We start from the raw sequence: 14063 nt of genomic DNA, 5'->3' as shown, positions 1-14063 counted from the left end.
AGCTGAAGTTGAATGGTTCTATGAAGACCTACAAGACCTTCTAGAATTAACACCCAAAAAAGATGTGATTTTCATTATAGGGGACTGGAATGCAAAAGTAAAAAGTCAAAAGATACCTGGAGTAACAGGCAATTTGGCCTTGGAGTACAAAATGAAGCAGGTCAAAGACTTACAGAATTTTGCAGAGAATGTACTGGTCATAGCAAACACCCTCTTCCAACAACACAAGAGAAGACTCTACACATGCCATCACCAGATGGTCAATATCTAAATCCAATTGATTATTTTCTTTGCAGCCAAAGGTGGAGAAGCTCTATATAGTCAGCAAAAACAAGACCAGGAGCTGACTGTGACTCTGATCATGAACTTCTTATTGCCAAATTCAGACTTAAAATGAAGAAAGTAGGGAAAACCACTAGACCATCCAGGTATGACCTAAATCAAATCCCTTACAATTATACAGTGAAAGTGACAAATAGACTCAAGGGATTAAATCTGATAGGCAGTGCCTGAAGAACTATGGGCGGAGGTTTGTGACCTTGTGCCAGAGGCAATGATCAAGACTATCCCCAAGAAAAAGAAATGCAAAAAGGCAAAATGGTTGTCTGAGGACGCCTTCCAAATAGCTTGGAAAAGAAGAGAAGCTAAAGGCAAAGGAGAGAGGGAAAGATATATCCATCTGAATGCAGAGTTCCAAAGAATAGCAAGGAGAGATAAGAAAGCCTTCCTCAGTGATCAATGTAAAGAAATAGAGGAAAACAATAGAATGGGAAAGACTAGAGATCTCTTCAAGAAAATTAGAGATACCAAGGGAATATGTCATGCAAAGATGGGCACAATAAAGGATAGAAATGCTATGGACCTAACAGAAACAGAAGATATTAAGAAGAGGTGGCAAGAATACACAGAAGAACTGTACAAAAAAGATCTTCATGACCCAGATAACCACGATGGTGTGATCACTCACCTAGAGCCAGACATCCTGGAATGTGAAGTCAAATGGGCCTTAGAAAGCATCATTACGAACAAAGCTAGTGGAGGTGATGGAATTCCAGTGGAGCTATTTCAAATCTTCAAAGATGATGCTGTGAAAGTGCTGCACTCAATATGCCAGCAAATTTGGAAAACTCAGCAGTGGCACAGGACTGGAAAAGGTCAGTTTTCATTCCAGTCCCAAAGAAAGGCAATGCCAAAGAATGTTCAAGCTACCGCACAATTGCACTCATCTCACACGCTAGTAAAGTAATGCTCAAAATTCTCCAAGCCAGACTTCAACAGTACGAGAATTGTGAAATTGCAGATGTTCAAGCTGAATTTAGAAAAGGCAGAGGAACCACAGATCAAATTGCCAGTGTCCATTGGATCATAGAAAAAGCAAGAGAGTTCCAGAAAAACATCTCAGTCAGTCAGTTCAGTTGCTCAGTTGTGTCCAACTCTTTGCGACTCCATGGACTGCAGCATGCCAGGCCTACCTGTCCATCACCAACTCCCGAGTTTACTCAAACTCATGTCCATTGAGTCAGTGATGCCATCCAACCATCTCATCCTCCGTCGTCCCCTTCTCCTCTTGCCTTCAATCTTTCCCAGCATCAGGGTCTTTTCCAATGAGTCAGTTCTTCACATCAGGTGGCCAAAGGAGTACATCAAAGCTGTGTATTGTCACCCTGCTTATTTAACTTATATGCAGAGTACATCATGCGAGATGCTGGTCTGGATGAAGCACAAGCCAGAATCAAGATTGCCAGGAGAAATATCAATAACCTCAGATATGCAGATGATATCACCCTTATGGCAGAAAGCGAAGAAAAACTAAAGAGCCTCTTGATGAAAGTGAAAGAGGGGAGTGAAAACGTTGGCTTAAAACTCAGCATTCAGAAAATGAAGATCATGGCATCTGGTCCCATCATTTCATGGCAAATAGATGGGGAAACCATGGAAACAATGACAGACTTTATTTTGGGGGGGCTCCAAAATCACTGCAGATGGTGATTGCAGCCATGAAATTAAAAGGTGTTTGCTCCTCAGACAAAAAGCTATGATCAACCTAGACAGCATATTAAAAAGCAGAGACATTACTTTGCCAACAAAAGTCTATCTAGTCAAAGCTATGGTTTTTCCAGTAGTCATGTATGGATGTGAGAGTGGGATCATAAAGAAGGCTGAGTGCCGAAGATTGATACATTTGAACTGTGCTGTTGGAGAAGACTCTTGAGAGTCCCTTAGACAGCAAGGAAATCCAACCAGTCAATCGTAAAGGGAATCAGTCCTAACTATTCTTTGGAAGGACTGATACTGAAGCTGAAATTCCAATACTTTGGCCCCGTCATGCAAAGAGCTGACTCATTTGAAAAGACCCTGATGCTGGGAAAGATTGAAGGCAGGAGAAGGGGACAACAGAGGATGAGGTGGTTGAATGGTATCACCGATTCAATGGACATGAGTTTGAGTAAGCTCCAGAAGTGGTGATGGACAGGGAAGCATTGTATGCTGCATTCCATGGGGTCACAAAGAGTTGGACATGACTGAATGACTGAACTGAACTAGTCTGTTTAATATCTTTTTGTATATATATTTTTAATAATTAATTTACTTGTTGGCAGTGCTGAGTCTTAATTGCTGAACGGACTTTTTCTCTAGATGCAATGAGCAGGGGCTACTCTCTAGTTGCAGCACCCTGGTTTTTCACTGTGGCGGCTTCTCCTGTTGCAGAGGACTGGCTCTAGGGCGTGCAGCCTTCAGGAGTTGTATCACATGGGCTCAGTAGTTGCGGCTCCCAGGCTCTGTAGCACAAGCTCAGTAGTTTTGGTGCATGGGTTTAGTGGCTCTGTGGCAAGTGTGATCTTCCCAGATCAGGGACTGAACCTATGTCTCCTGCATTGGCAGGCGAATTCTTGACCACTGAGCCACCAGGGAAGCCCCTGTATAGTCTTTATAGAATGTCTTTTAACTCTATTTTGTATATTATTTTATCATTTCTATTAGTCTTTCTAAATTATTTGCTTTTTCAAAACGAAATTAGGCTTTCTATAATTTTTATTTCATGTGAGGGGAATAAATGTATATATTCTTAGAAAAAATATGGATAAGTATACACCAAACCTAATAATTGTTTCCAGTATGTATGACTGGTATACATTCACTTTATTTTTTGGTTCTTTTGTAGTATTTGCTTTTTTCTAAGTCAAACACTATATACTATTTAAAACAAGAAATAAAGACTTTTTTAAAGTAGCACATGGTAAATATAATTATTATAAAATGGACACATCAGAGATAAAAAGATAAAAGTAATATAACTCAGAAGATGTAAACCTTGCTTTTACTTTGTGTGTATATATATATATTTATTCAGTTCAGTTCAGTTCAGTCACTCAGTCATGTCTACCTCTTTGCGAACCCATGTACTGCAGCACACCAGGCTTCCCTGTCCATCACCAAATCCCGGAGCTTGTCATCGAGTCGGTAATGCTGTCCAACCATCTTATCCTCTGTCATCCCCTTCTCCTCCTGCCTTCAATCTTTCCCAGCATCAGAGTCTTTTCCAAGAAGTTAGTTCTTTGCATCAGGTGGTTTTATACTGTAATAATATTTTGCATACTCTTTTTTAATTTTTTTTTTAATTGAAGGATAATTGCTTTACAGCATTTTGTGGTTTTCTGTCATACATCAATAAGAATCAGCCATAGGTACACCCCTGTCCCTAATATTTTGCATAGTCTTTCTACTGTTTCTACAAATATATTGTGGGCATTTTCCACATTTATAAAATAGGTATCTACATCATTATTTTAATACTTGCCAATACTGAGTTGACATTATTGATGATTCTATTTTGGTAGAAATAGATTAACTTCAATTTTCTGCCAAGAGAGATAACGCTGTGGTGAACCTTCTTGTACATAATGTATCTTTGCATAATTTATTCTTTCAGATTTTTTGCTTTTGATGTTTTATTTGCTTCCAATATTTTTGTTATATAGATACTTGGCAGTAACAATGTTTTTTAAAATAAAATTTTGATTAAGATTTCAAAAAGCAATAGATGTCAAATTCTAAGATCAAATCACCACATGCAGACTTTTAAAGGAAATGGTCCAGAACCCTGCACCAGTGGAAAAAAATAAAAAGGGATCAGAGTGAAGAAGAGAGGGCGTCTCGGAGGGAGACTAGTGGAGCAATTTTTCTGGAGAGAGCTGTGGTTGGACTGGAAGGGGCAGGGGCAGTATTGGAAATCCTACCCTCTACCCCTAAGCCCCGTGAGGGGTCTTCAAAAACAGGACCCTTCAGAGAGTTTGCTGTATTTCCTGCAGGTGGGCCAATGGTGGCCAGAGGAGAGAGGACTGGCTGCTCTGGTGGCTGAGCTGGTGGAGTGGCTGTGTTGGAAGCGTCTGCATCCCAGAGTTTGCCAGGACCAAGGATGGAGCCTGCATCCCAAGATCCAGATGTGGGCCAGCTGGACCACAGAGCCAGCAAGGAGGCGCCTGGATCCTGCCTGAGAGAACCAGCTGCATGGGTGAGGAGACCTCATCTGAGGAATCTTAGAGGTGGTCCCCCAAAGCCTGGAGAAGGAGTACAAGGGATCCCTTGAAAAAGAGGGGTTCTCAGCCTGGCGGTGGGAACTCCAGGGGAGAGCATCATGGGGAACCCCAGAGATGTAGAAAAGCTCAGAGAGATCTGAGTGTCTGCCCCAGAGAAGCAGAAGCTACCACCCACCCTCGGTGGCATTAGCTCAGATAGGCGCTGCCTTAGCACGTTATCGCCTCCTGTCCCTGGCGAACAAACCAGCAGCTTTGGGAGGAGGTGCAGGGAGAAAAGGCAGATTTCTAGCTGCAGAGGCCTCAGCTGGGGAACGGAGGAGATTTTGATGCTGGCCAAACTAATTTTCAGAGAAGGCAGTGGCACCCCACTCCAGCACTCTTGCCTGGAAAATCCCATGGACAGAGGAGCCTGGTGGGCTGCAGTCCATGGGGTCGCTAAGAGTAGGACATGACTGAGCGACTTCACTTTCACTTTTCACTTTCATGCATTGGAGAAGGAAATGGCAACCCACTCCAGTGTTCTTGCCTGGAGAATCCCAGGGACGGGGGAGTCTGGTGGGCTGCCATCTATGGGGTTGCACAGAGTTGGACACGACTGAAGCGACTTAGCAGCAGCAGCAAACTAATTCTGTGTGTTGTGCTAGGTGCTAAGTCACCTTAGTCATGTCCTACTCTTTGCAACCCTGTGGACTGTAGCCCACCAGGCTCCTCTGTCCATGGGATTTTCCAGGCAAGAATACTTCAGCGGGTTGCCATTCCTTCCTCCAGGGGATCTTCCCAACCCAGGGACTGAACTCACGACTCTTACATCTCCTGCATCTGCATTGGCAGGCAGGTTCTTTTCCGCTAATGCCACCTGAAAAGTCCAAACTAAGTCTGACTTTTTAATTAACATATTGGACTGTACCTTCCGTTACTGAATGGAGACTATGCCTTCAAATAACCCTAGGACTGTGTTACCTAAGAGGGAGCAGGAAGTCCCTGGTGTGCTGGATTTTTATCCTGAGAGGAGAATACATGAGTAAATGTTCAAGGAATTGTGGGAGAAAAAAAGTAAGTTGTGTTTGATTACCTTCGGAGTTGCGCTTGTTGAAAAGACTCTGGATAAAGCCCCTCAGGCCAGGTGGATACCTGGGGGCTCCCCGAAGTCCTCCTCCTCTTTGTGGCCTGCAGCCAGCCTCCTGCCTTTGCTGTGACAGCCCTCCACCCTCTAGGCATAACTAGACATCTTAATCCCCTCCGTGGAGGCCCCAGACTCCAGTCCCCACGGTAATGGAAGTAATTCAGGGGACAGCATGTAACTTCTGCTGGTGACACTTGAGCAGTCAGCAGCGGGCAGGTCTATATTTGGGCTTTCACTCATGGCAGGCCTGTTGCTATTTGCAGCCGGAGCCAGCTCGTGTTACCATCACCTTCACCACTTGTAGAACTGTGGCTAAAACGGGCAGGGGCGGCTTGCTGGGCACGCAGAGGTCACCAGGAGGGAAAGCCTGCTGAACGTGAATGCAGTTTCTAGCAGTTACCACAGCCTCCAAGTTAAAAGAAGACTTTATGGATCCTTAAATTAGCAGGCAAGTTTTTGTGTAGTCATTCTTCTAATGCAAAATGTTTACTAGAAACCCAGTAACTTAGTGCCACAATGTTGTCCTTCAGGTGGGAAAAGATGTCATCTTAAATTGCAGATGTGTATACATTGCAGTAAACAATGTGAACGTTTCCTGTGCCTTCTTACAGCAAGGATTCAAGAATGTGGCCTCAGTACAGAGTGTGAAAGCCTCAGATGCAGACAGAGAGAAGCTAGTGGTTCTTGCAGGGTGTCCTTAGGGTATTTTTAGTGCAGGGGTCCACTTGTCAGAACAGTTTGGAACCTTGAATGTTGATAACATTTGGCTATGGTATAAGGTTGATAAATACCTTTTATTTTAATCTGCATGTGTATGCTGCCAAACCATAATTTTAAGCTTTGATTCAAATACTGAAAAACAGCATCATAATCACTTTTTTACTTGTTATGCATCCCCCTCCTCCCTTAGAAAGTTTTCAGGTGTAGGCTGTGCAGATTTAAACCATCTTACAAAACTGTACCGCTGGGCACTTCCTGGTGGTCCAGTGGTTAAGACTCCGTGCTCCCAATGTAGGGAGGGGTGCAGGGGACACAGGTTGAATCCCTGCTTGGGGAACTAAGATCCCACATGCCACACTGCCAGAATAAAAAAAAAAAAACAACTGTACAGCTAACACTTTAAAGCAAGTTTCTTTAGCCTTGACTCAGAAATTGCCAGGAGATACATGGGTGAGCTTTTCAAACTGTACACAAAATTATATCTGTGCCCTTATCGGCTACTCTTGGGGAAAGAATTCACAGCTTTCAGTGAATTCTCAGGGATATCCATGACCCATAAAAGGTTAAAAGACTTGTTTTTATTAGGAATTTTTCTAATTAAAGTGCAGGAACACACTTCCTATGTAAAACTTAGGCAAAAGTCTCTTTTTTTTTTAACAGCAGATCAATTGCATAGAGTGGAAGCTACTCAACTAATGTATTTTTTTAACATTTATTTAATTAATTTATTTATTTGGCTGTGGCAGGTCTTAGCTGTGGCACGTGGGATTTAGTGCCCCAGCAAGGGATCTAACCTGGGCCCCCTGCATTGGGAGTTCAGAGTCTTAGCCACTGGACCACCACAGAAATCCCTAATACATTTTTTATAAATTATGATTTATCGCTGTATTTCTCTGAGCCTTGGTTTTACACTTACCAAATGACAATTTAGTGTTAATATTCCTCTCTCCCCCAGCTCTGAATATTTGTTAAGAAGTGGAAAGAGTCTAGATATTAAGGGGAAAGGTGAATGCAACTGTGGGGTGTGTCACAATACTTCTTTTGCTGCCAAGCTCCCAAACCAGCTTGTGCTGGTTCATTCAAACGACGAAAGCTGGTGTGCAAGAACTCCTCCTTCTTCTTTTTTTAATCGTTGCTGTATTTCCCATATAATACTTTTATTTATTTATTTGATTCTTTAAAAAAAATTTTTTTAATTGGAGATTTGCTTTGTATATATGTGTGTATATATATATATATATCCCTTTTCTCCTGAGCCTCCCTCCCACCCATTCCCGTCCCACCCTTCTCGGTCCTCACAGAGCACCAAGCTGAGCTCCTTATGTTATACAGCAGCTTCCCATGAGTTATCTATTTTACACACAGTAGTGTATATATGTCAGTGCTAATCTCCAGATTCATCCCATGCTCTTCTTCCCCCCATGTTCACAAGTCCATTCTCTACGTCTTCATCTCTATTCCTGCCCTGCAAATAGTTTCATCAGTACCATTTTTCTAGATTCCATATATATGTGTTAATATATGGTATTTGTCCTTCTGACCTACTTCACTCTGTATAAGAGACTTTAGGTTCATCCACCTCAGTTGAACTGACTGAAATTCTTTCCCTTTAATGGCTGCGTAATTTTCCATTGTGTGGGTGTGTGTTTCTTTACACATTCATCCATTGATGGACATGTCTTGACTATTGTGAATAAAGCTACAATGAACATAGTGCAGATATCTCTTCAAGATTATGACTTCATTTCCTTCGGATCCATACACGAAAATGGGATTGCTGGATTGTATGATAGTTTTATTTTTAATTTTTTGAGGAGCCTCCATACTGTTTTTCATAGTGGCTACACTACACTCAGACCAACAGTGGACAAGAATTCCCCATTTTCCACATCCTTATCCACACTTCAGTTCAGTTCACTCACTCGGTGGTGTCTGCCTGTCCATCACCAGCTCCCAAAGCTCACTCAAACCCATGGCCATCGAGTCGGTGATGCCATCCAACCGTCTCATCCTCTGTCGTCCCCTTCTCCTCCCGCCTTCAATCTTTCCCAGCATCAGGGTCTTTTCCAATGAGTCAGTTCTTCGCATCAGGTGGCCAAAGTATTGGAGTTTCAGCTTCAGTCCTTCCAGTAAATATTCAGGACTGATTTCCTTAGGATTGACTGGTTTGATCTCCTTGCAGCCCAAGGGACTGTCAAGAGTCTTCTCCAGCACCACAGCTCAAAAGCATCAATCTTTGGCACTCAACTTTCTTTATGGTCCAACTCTCACATCCATACATGACTACTGGAAAAACCATAACTTTGACTAGATGGATCTTTGTCGGCAATGTAATGTTTCTGCTTTTTAATATGCTGTCTAGATTGGTCATAGCTTTTCTTCCAAGAAGCAAGCACCTTTTAATTTCATGGCTGCAATCACCATCTGCAGTGATTCTGGAGCCCCAAAAAGTAAAGTCTGTCACCGTTTCCATTGTTTCCCCACTTGCCATGAAATGATGGGACCAGATGCCATGATCTTAGTTTTCTGAATGTTGAGCTTTAAGCCAACATTTTTACTCTCCTCTTTCACTTTCATCAAGAGGCTCTTTAGTTCTTCTTCGCTTTCTGCCATAAGGGTGGTGTCATCTGCATATCTGAGGTTATTGATATTTCTCCTGGCAATCTTGATTCCAGCTTGTGCTTCATGCAGCCCAGCATTTCTCATGATGTACTCTGCATATAAGTTAAATAAGCAGGGTGACAATACACAGCCTTGACATACTTCTTTCATGATTTGAAAACAGTCTGTTGTTCCATGTCTGTTTCTAACTGTTGCTTCTTGACCTGCATACAGATTTCTCAGGAGGCAGGTAAGGTGGTCTGGTATTCCCATCTCTTTCAGAATTTCCCACAGTTTGTTGTGATCCACATGGTCAAAGACTTTGGCATAGTCAATAAGGCAGAAGTAGATGTTTTTCTGGAACTCTTCTTTTTAGATGATCCAACAGACAGTGGCAATTTGATCTCTGGTTCCTCTGCCTTTTCTAAATCCAACTTGAAATCTGGAAGTTCTCAGTTCACATACTGTTGGAGCCTCATTTGGAGAAATTTTAGCTTTACTTTGCTAGCATGTGAGATGAGTGAAGTTGTGTGGTAGTTTGATTGAACATTCTTTGGCATTGCCTTTCTTTGGGATTGGAATGAAAACTGACCTTTTCCAGTCCTGTGGCCACTGATGAGTTCTCCAAATTTGCTGGCATATTGAGTGCAGCACTTTCATAGCATCATCTTTTAGGATTTGAAATAGCTCCACTGAAATTCCATCACCTCCACTAGCTTTGTTCATAGTGATGCTTCCTATGGCCCACTTGACTTCACATTCCAAGATGTCTGGCTCTAGATGAGTGATCACACCATCATGGTTATCTGGGTCATGAATATCTTTTTTGTACAGTTCTTCTGTGTATTCTTACCACCCCTTTTAATATCTTCTGCTTCTGTTAGGTCCATACCGTTTCTGTACTTTATTGCGCCCATCTTTGCATGAAATGTTCCCTTGGTATCTCTAATTTTCTTGAAGAGATCTCTAGTCTTTCCCATTCTATTGTTTTCCTCTATTTCTTTACATTGATCACTGAGGAAGGCTTTCTTATCTCTCCTTGCTATTCTTTGGAACTCTGCATTCAGATGGGTATATCTTTCCTTTTCTCCTTTGCCTTTAGCTTCTCTTCTTTTCCCAGCTATTTGGAAGACTTCCTCAGACAACCATTTTGCCTTTTTGCATTTCTTTTTCTCGTGAATGGTCTTGATCACTGCCTCACTTATCTCTTGTCTTTTTTATAATAGCCATGCTAAGATGTAAGGTGAAAATCTATTTAAGTCCTCTGCCCAATTTTAAATCAGATTATTAGAGTGGTTTTTGCTGTTGGGTTGTATGATTTCCTTCTATGTTTTAGAAATTAACTCCTTATCATATAGATAGCTTCCAAATATTTTCTCCCATTCCATAGGTTGCCTTTTCATTTTATTGATTGTTTCTTTTGCTGTGCAAAAGCTTTTTAGTTTGATGTAATCCCACTTGTTTATTTTTGCTTTTGTTGCTTGTGCTTTTGGTGTATACGTGGAAGTTTCCCCCTATGTGTTCTTCTAGGGCTTCTGTGGTTTTAGTTCTTACATTTGAGTCTTTAATCCATTTTGAGTTTATTTTGATGAGTGGCATAAGATAGGGGTCAAGTTTCATTCTTTTACATGTGATTATCCAGTTTCCCCTGGAGAAGGCAATGGCAACCCACTCCAGTACTCTTGCCTGGAAAATCCCATGGATGGAGGAGCCTGGTAGGCTGCAGTCCATGGGGTCGCTAAGAGTCGGACAAGACTGAGCGACTTCTTTCACTTTTCACTTTCATGCATTGGAGAAGGAAATGGCAACCCACTCCAGTGTTCTTGCCTGGAGAATTCCAGGGATGGGGGAGCCTGGTGGGCTGCCGTCTATGGGGTTGCACAGAGTCGGACACGACTGAAGCGACTTAGCAGCAGCAGCAGCAGCATCCAGTTTCCCCAGCACTGCTTATTGAAGAGTCTATCCCTTTGCACAATGAAATAATTTTGCTTACTTACACAGACACACATAGAGTGAAGGTAGTACTTAGAGCCCCTTCGGACAGCAGGCTCTGATTGCTTTGTTGACCAAATAATGAATATGGGGACCTAGGATGGATCATAATCCAGGGAGAAGGCAAAGTGGTGCTTCCATAGTTGTACGACCCTGTTGGCCTTGTTGTTTAGTCGCTAAGTCATGTTCAGCTGTTTGCGACCCCATGGACTGTAGGCTTCTCTGTCCATGGGATTTCCCAGGCAAGAATACTATAGTTGGTTGCCATTCCCTTCTCCAGGAGGTCCTTCTGACCCAGGGATCGAACTCTTGTCTCCTGCATTGGCAGGTGGATTCTTTACCGTTGAGCTACCAGGAAAGCCCCTCACTGTTTGACTTTGGGGACATTTCAAAGGAGACCCTGGCTAAAGCAGTCCCTGGTAATGAACATGTTACCCAGGAAGAATTAGCAATCCTTTGGGTCTGTTGTGTGTGTGTGTCCCTGGCTTTTGTTTCTGTTGGGATACAGATTTGTCATGAGATGTGTCCTGCTTCCTGTGATGCATCCGTACAACAGGCTGTGTTGATGAGGACATTCCAGGACCATCCAGCCAGGGTCTAGTAGTGAGCAAGTTTCTTACCAGCAACCCCAAAGAACATCCAGGCTCTCACCGTCTTCACTAGTCCCAGAGCCTCTTGCTTGGTGATGCTGCCTCTGGGAGTGACCTTCATTCATCCCTTCCTCCTCCCAGGAAGTGGCCAGGTGTCATTAGACCTAGTGGTGGACCAGCACACTGTGGAGCCACTATCTTTGGCATCAGTCCTGCGTAGTCATTGTACTCAGCCTCAGCAGACATGACTGAAGCAATGTTTACCATTCTTTTCCTAATGAAGAGTTTGGCAGCACTAGAGGATGGGACTGAAGCTTTTGTGGCCCCCAAGTGCTATGTGCCCTGTCCTGGAGTTTCAGGAGTTAAATTTCCTGATGGGGATCCACAGCTTAGAAACCAGTTGCCTGCATGGTATGGGGGTGGTCAGGATAGCAGCATGTTTGTCCCCTAATAGCTGCTGGAAGTGGCCTCTCTGTGTGGTACTGATGGAGGAGATGGAGAAATAGCATCCTATGGGCACATCAGAATGAAGGAAGGAAGAGACAAGACCCACGGGAGCTCAGCAGGGCTGCGTCCGTGTGGTCACATCCCCACTGTCCCCACCATGGTCAGAGAGGGACACTTGGTTCTTGGATTTTTGTCTTGCCATCAGCAAAAACCAGGGTGACACCATGGAGGGGTGTGTGAGGGGCTTCCCAGCAGGGTTGTGACCATGATGACTGGGAGAGCGACATTTGGTGCAACGCTCCAGATAAAGAGGGGCTTCCCAGGTGGCTCAGTGGTAAAGAATCCACCTGCCAATTCAGGAGATGTGGGTTCAATCCCTGAGTCAGGAGGATCTCCTGGAGGAAGAAATGGCACCGTACTTCCAGTATTGTCGCCTGGAGAATCCGATGGACAGGGGAGCCTAGACAGCTACACAGTCCATGGGGTCGTGAAAAGTCCAACATGACTAAGCATGCACCCAGACTGTAGCCCACCAGGCTCCTCTGTCCATGAGATTTCTCAGGCAAAAATACTGGAGTGGGGTGCCATTTCCTTCTCCAAGGGATCTTCCTGACCCAGGGATTGAATCTGCGGATTCCTATGCTGGCAGGTATATCCTTTACCACTAGGGCCACCTGGGAAGCCCGGTGATTAAAAATTGTATTGATAAATTAATCCAGAAGGAAAACAGTATTATTTTATTTTTTATTATTACTCTTTTGGAGCCATGCCATGTGGGATCTTAGTTCCCTGACCGGGGATCAAACCTGCACGCCCTGCAGTGGAAGCACAGGGTCCTGACCACTAATGCCAAGAAAGTCCTGACTGCCGTTTAAATGCCACATTTTCTGACAGCCTGACTGTGAAAGCCAGGGACGCTGCCCTGTGCTCCCTTGACTGCTCTGTGTTGTTTGCCCCTACTCACCCTTCCTCCTCCCCGGCTCGGCTGTGGCCACCTCAGGCCACCGCCCGCCGGAATCTCTGCTGACTCCCTCCCTCAGCTGCTCCCCGTGTGCTGGCAGTCCCCAGGCTTCCGTCTGGTTCTGCTCACTGTCCATGTGCTCCAGGTGATCTTGGCCACACTCACAGCTTCCATATCCCCTGGTCTGAAAACGACTCGAAGCCCTTGTCTGCCCTTCATCTCTCCCCAAGTGCAGGCAGAGCCCAGAGGAGGAGCCACCTTCCGGAAAAGGCCCCAGCACCTCAGACTTGACACCCTCACATGTTGTTCAGTCACTAAGTCGTGTCCAGCTCTTTGCACCCCCATGGACTGCAGCACGCCAGGTTCCCCTGTCCTTCACTATCTCCCCAAGCTTGCTCAAACTCACGTCCATCTAGTTGGTGATGCCATCCAGCCATCTCATCCTCTGTCACCCCCTTCTCCTCCTGCCCTCAGTCTTTTCCATGGGTCTTTTCCAATGAGTTGGCTCTGCATCAGGTGGTCAAAGTTGTCACCTCTCATTTTCCTCTTCTTTCTAGTTTTATGTGTGGTGGGGCATTGACCCTGTCTCTCAAGCCACACGCCTGCAACCATCTCTGTAGACCATGCTAGGAGATAGCTAGAGGCCCAGTTGGCTCAGCAGCTGTCCAGAGAACCCACATTCTTCAGCCTCTCCACTCTCTGGCCTTAGTGTCTATGAGGTCCTGAACTGATCCTCGGGGTCCCAATCCCTGCCCTGGATATTCCTGCTATCAGCCTTTAGGTTCATCCTCGTTTCTCAGTCTGCCCGCAGAGCCCAAGGATCACTTAGCTCTTCTCCCGATACCCTTGGGAAAAAGAATTGCCCATGCAGCCAAGGCTGCTCAGAGACAACACTTTGCCCAGTTGACCCAGACCTCCATCCTCACTCCCAAGACAGCCCACCAGGCTTCTCCTGCCACCTGCCCCCATGCACTCTGAGTTCTGTCTTGTGAGCCATGGGGAAAGGCTAAGGGCAGTGAGAAGGATAGGAGAGGACTGCCCCCCCCCCAAAAAAAATAAAAAAATTTAAGAATAAAATAATATTTTTTCCT

At 44.3% G+C, this 14063-nt stretch overlaps 1 protein-coding gene across 1 annotated transcript in view; it reads left to right on the top strand.

Annotated features, from left to right (window-relative positions):
- The first annotated feature begins 5990 nt into the window (after window positions 1-5990).
- FSD2 (fibronectin type III and SPRY domain containing 2) overlaps window positions 5991-14063 on the top strand; it is a 37665-nt gene continuing 29592 nt past the window's right edge. The window contains exon 1 of the mRNA XM_052659592.1: window positions 5991-6109. The gene's annotated coding sequence lies outside the window, so the exon portion shown is untranslated. The remainder of the gene's footprint in view (window positions 6110-14063) is intronic.

Source organism: Budorcas taxicolor, chromosome 21, assembly GCF_023091745.1.
Source record: "Budorcas taxicolor isolate Tak-1 chromosome 21, Takin1.1, whole genome shotgun sequence".
Taxonomy (NCBI): domain Eukaryota; kingdom Metazoa; phylum Chordata; class Mammalia; order Artiodactyla; family Bovidae; genus Budorcas; species Budorcas taxicolor.
The sequence above is the reverse complement of the archived record's forward strand: the minus strand, read 5'-3'. Positions and strand labels throughout refer to the sequence as shown.